Below are 5,875 nucleotides of genomic sequence, written 5' to 3'. Positions count from 1 at the left end.
CCTCCAATGAGGAAGTTGAATTACACTGTTCTGAAACGTATCTGTGGAAATTGGGGCTGTGAAATGCGCAACTCTGTGTTAAATTTCCCAAAGGCCTTCAAATACACTCGTTATTTGTGCGAGGGACCTAGATACTTGCATGTTCTGATGTTACATGCACGAGCTTTTATGGAATCGAATGGTGATGCGTCGGATGCCTCGTCCGTTCGGAGAGAGTCTTGGACACTTCAGGCCCCAGAAGACGACACATTGGATTCTGTAAACCCAGTACTACAGTCTGTCAGATATTTCGAAATTAATCTGGTGTGTTTTGGAAACAACTCAAACCTGGTTCACGCACATGTACACCGACTACTCGGATTTACCATGCGTGGCTTCATTTCACATTTCGACAGATCAACTTTGACTCTCGTTGACTCGGAAGCATCATTCTGATGGATATAGAGTGTTTTCTCATGACAAAAGACATGTCACTTGGCTTGAAGAATTCTGCCTAATGAGCAGTCTGTGTGCACTGATAAGGACTGGAAGAGGAAAGAATCAACTAAGGCTTCCAGAAATCCCGACCAATAAGTCGCTGATTCATTATCATTTTTGAGTGACGAGTGAGTGGACGACCGAATAGCTCACAATCATGGTTTCTCCATTCCTGCCATACGCGAGTGGTGGTGTAACTGTGGCTACTACTGACGGGGCATGCGAGTAGTATGTTTTCTCGTAAATCCGCTTCGTGTCTCTTGAAAAGTGAGATCTTCTACGGAATTTTGGAGTCGCATTTGCTTGCTTCTGAGCAACAGTTAATGAATATCTAGGAAATTTCAGGAAGACGTGTTCAAGGAGAAGATGGGTATTCAGTTTTTTTCAAACAAGGTGCGTATGAGAGATTTGCTTCCTTGTCCAATAGTTTGTAACTGTTCACTTGGCGTTTTCTAATAAGTATTCCCGCAGCGAAGACCTTCTTCCTTCCAGTGGTGGCTATAAGACAAGCGGTGTTCAGCTATCGTAACATCTAAATGTGACTGAAGGTAAGTTGTGCTAACGTGCAACAAAGAGCTGTTAAAAGCATTTACCAATGACCTCGTTAGTCATTTTCTGTTCTTCGTTACTCTAATCACAAACTACAAAAATTTGCCTCATTTGTTTGTGACAAGTTAATTCAACAGCATGCAATGTGAACGTTGCATTGATTTCCCTCCGGCTGAAGCCGGACACTTAAGCTGGGCCACGCAGCAACAGAAATGTGACGTACCAGCATGATACGAGTATGCAACACAGCTTGTTTCCCCCTTGACTGGATCCACATACAAGCTGCACCTGTTGGTATCAGTGATATTTTCACAGACGAAATATCATGAAATGCACGCGAAAACTAGGAACGTGATTCTGTTGGACTATGAAACGAACTTCCAGTTGCATATCTTTGAAGTGCATATTTCATGGCATCTGGAGAAAATACTCCAGTGTTCACAAACGATGGCGCCTGAAAATCGATTTTGGGAAACCTGATTGAACAAGCGAAAAACACATGTTCCACTCTACACATCCGATCTTACCGTGGAAATGCTTCGGATGGAAATTTGGATGGAATTTGACCACGGTTTATCTCACTCGGTCATGGGCAACCCTGAGAGGACTCACAGAAAGTAGTTCGTAATTCAGTTAAAACGTCCATTTTAGACACCAACCTGGACAGGATTTCCACTGCAACGGCTACATTCATCGATCAATACTACAATTTACAAACTCTGATTTTCTATGCATTCTGGTATTCGGGATCCATTCTCGGTTGCCCAAGTGTGAGAATCACAAATGAAAACGTGAATGGATTTGCTCGAATATTTGATGCTGGCAACTGTTCATACACAACACCATCTTCTGTTCAACGTTCTCTTGCTTGCGTACTCCTTCTTTTCAGATCTGGTTACACACCGCCATGTGAATCCGATCTTTACACCCATAAAGCTCGATACTGGACACTGTCAGGACAAAAACGATGCTTCTCCATTCAGACTACTGACCTATTCACCGGACAGCAGACCTAACGGTAACATGACCGGAAGCTTCAAAGACAGTGAAGGTAGCGTCGAAAGGATAGGACTGTCTTGACAACAAGAACGACATATGATGCAACTGCATGAGAATCTCTCTACACTTTTATGAATAAGACAACTACAGTGAAGAAGGTATGCTTGTTTTGTCAAAGGCCGTGTATCCACAGAACATTCGCATCATCACTTACAAAGCTTTAGAAAGATATCGGCAGCTTTTTGTGGGCGTAAGGATGCCTGAAACAAACTAGTTCGCTAGAATAAAAATTTTGTCCAGAAAATTAAACTGCTTGAGTATCACATCAATCGTCCATTTTCTGCCAAGGAATAAAGAGGTTCACTTTCCCTTCTCAGAAAAGGAAACAAATAAACACTTGGGGTATGCCATGTAAAGAACAAAATGGAGCTGATTGCTATGCAAATAAAAAATAGATCATCAAGACCAGAAATTATGTCATAAGTAAATGTCCCTAATTCGTGATTCGATAAGAAACAACCCTTTTTCTGAATTGGCTCTGTGATACAAGGTGTCTCATGATAGACGCAAAATTTAATTGGGTGAGCAGAGGTGATTAATTGAAAACTGGATAACAAAATTTTTCAATATTAGTAGCCACATAAAGGAGGTTTTGTGTAGAGGTAATGGTATCTTTTTGTTTGCAATAAATGTCAGTACGCGCATTGAAATTATAAAACTCTATTATTCCCTTGGTGAAAGCGCCACCGCTGCACTTCGTGGTTACAAAAACAAACATGGTCTCATCAAAGATCCTCTCGCCGTATCGACCATTACACACTTGATTGCGAAATTTGAGTCCACTGGATCTGTACTGGATTCTACTTGCAAAGGGGGAAAGTTTCTGAGTGATGAAAAAGTACCCATTGTACAGAATGCCGTCGAGCAAATCCAGTCCCAGAGCACCATGACATCTTTGTCAATGACTTAGGGGTCTCAGTTGACCGTCATTCCCAGCGCCAGCGTGCATCGTATTATGAGACGCCACCTTCATCTCTACCCGCATTATTTCACTTTATTACAAAACATCACGGAAGAAGACAAGGAGCAACTTGTCACGTTCGCTAACTGGCTGCTGGACAATGAAGAAATCGTTCCTAACATTTTATGGAGCGATGAAACAAATTTTTCTGTGGATGGCATAATCAACAGGTACAATTGCGTGATATGGCCCTGTGAAGCTCCTCACGAGTACCTCACCCATAATCTCCATTCCCCTCATCTCTGTGTGTGAATGCGATTATCCTCAGAGTGTCCCCTGCGCCCCTTTTTCTTTGATGCTACGGTTTCCGGCGACAGTTACCTCCATATGCTGCAGACCAATGTTATCCCGCAACTCAGACAACACAAGAAGTCATCGACCGTCTTTCAACAAGATGGCGCTCCACCCCACTACTCAAACCAAGTGAGAACTTACCTCCGAGAGCAATTTGCTGATGAAAGAGTCATTGCTCGTGGATTTCCAAACTTTTGGCTCACCCGGTCACCCGACCTCACACCTCTGGATTACTGTTTCTGGGGAATGATCAAGGCTCGTGTATATCATGAAAATAAACCTAAGAATTTGATGAAGTTAAGAGCAAGAACTGAAGAGTGTGCACGAGTGACGCCTGAAGAAGTGAAACATACCACCTCCAACTTGTTATAGAAGAAAGGGGCGGTTTTTCCAACACCTTTTGTAATTTGAGTTTTTTATACAATAAACCTATATAATGCATGTATGTCTACATAAAAAATAATAAATATTTAGATCGGTGTTAAAGTTTTAACGTGGAGTTATTTTCTGACTCTATTATGAGATACCCTGCACATGCACAATCTGACCAACCAGAAGGATTTCTTCGTTTTTAAAGTTGGGATACACCAAATCCCTTACTGACTACAAGTGACTCTTAGATGCGAGGAAAGGACACATTTTACATTCAAAGTACTTGCTACCCGTCTAAACGTGACACACTAATCATAAGGTTGCTGAAAACTCTTCGACAGCCCACGACCGGTTTCGCAGTTCCCGAGTCTTCGTCAACTTTATGTTCTGCTTGAACATAAATTGCACGGAATTCAGCTTATACACTGATCTGCATACCAATTTGGTTTTGACATCACAAACGAGACATTCAGCCGGACTCCAGGTATCACCGATCAAAACCAAATTAGTATTCAGATGGGTGTATAATTAATATTTGTTATCAGATCATTTTGTGACCTCAGTGACTTCCACTTTGCGCCGTCGTGCATGTTTTGCGGCAGCCATTTTGTTTATCCTTTTGCTCGGATATATCGGCATATATATATATATATATATATATATCGCCATCACCGAAGTGGCCCAAATGGTTAGAGCACGAATTTACTGACCGAAAGGTCCGTGGTTCAAACCCGACATCTGCCTCTCGACATCCCCTGTATAGGCTTGGGCATCCGGGCAGTATCCCAGCCCTCGTGCAACCTTCGGGTGGCAGGGCAGTTAGGCACCGAAAGGGTGCTACAGCTGGACGATTTTTTCATCACCGAGACAGTGGACTTTATCGTGTCTTCTATTTCCACACCCGAATTCTCCAATAACAATATCAACCATTCACTACTTCCCCTCGAACTGACCCAGATAACTCATCAAATTGCTTCCGCGAACGATGTAACTCGCCAATGAGTAGTGATCACAACACAGAACAACTGTGACTTTACAGCACTAGTGGTTGATTCTGTGGATATCGAGAATGCGAGGGACATCTCACAGCTAGTAAACGGGCCTACTGGCGTTTTTCACTTGTTCAGTATGTTCTGCTATCTCCTTGGAGTTCTATATGAGCCAACTCAGAATGCCCTAAACGGCAGTGTTGGAAAGTTGGATGTTCTTGGTTCGATTGGAGCAACGAAAATCACGAAAACCAAGTGACCTTCATAGCGTTTCTCACAGTGTAGATGGAGTTCATCTACCAATCATATGTTGTGTATGCATTTGCCACCTAAGATGCAACCGGTGGTTATGTGGATGAATGTGGGACCTGATGCAATCCTTTCTGACCAACGAATGCACTAAGTTGGATAGAGGAGACCGATGCTGGCGCAGATAGGATGGTATTCTCAAAACTACAGGTTTTTGCCCTCATTGGGCTTCAAGTCGACAGAAGATTCCACCTAACCACAGCCATTAAAATAGGCGAAAAATACTTTTTGGTCCATTCGTGATCGCGATGCGACTTGTAACGGCACAAGTCGGCTCTCCAGAATAAAGTCATGTAACTTTAGCTGTGTAAAAGTCTTCCCACTGAGACCTACAAATGACGGAGACCTATGATACTATTCTGATGAGTGCCTTCCTGACTAAACTGAACTCGGTCAAATTTTGATTTGTTTACACTTGACAGTCTGTCGTCGATAGCGTTTCACTATGTTGGAATTCAGTCTAAACTTGAACCAGACTTGAAAGTACACTGACAATGTCATATGCAAGTCAATATGTTTCACAAATCCAAGCATTTCACTTGAGTACCTGAGCACGCACTCAAGCAGGCTTTGATTCTTACGCCTACCTTCGCATTCGATTAGAACCAAGGTCTTTTCATTTTCATTTTCTATGCAAATAGGATTGACAACAGTTGCCATGGAGCTGGCAAAATAACACCCGTCTTCGGGCACCTTGTTTGCATGTGAGGGTGCATCAAATCGATAGGCCAATCAGCATTCGGTCCAATCGAGCCAATCGGTGAAAGAGGTGCTTTTTTGAGCTTGCTCGTTGCTCAGCCGACTGGTGCTTTGCTAACCGAGACAAAATAACTTGTGTGCTCTGACATAGGGGTGGTCTACTGAT

This window comes from Opisthorchis viverrini (genome assembly GCF_000715545.1).
Source record: "Opisthorchis viverrini unplaced genomic scaffold opera_v5_17, whole genome shotgun sequence".
NCBI classification, from domain to species: Eukaryota; Metazoa; Platyhelminthes; class Trematoda; order Opisthorchiida; family Opisthorchiidae; genus Opisthorchis; species Opisthorchis viverrini.
Note: the sequence above shows the minus strand (reverse complement) of the source record.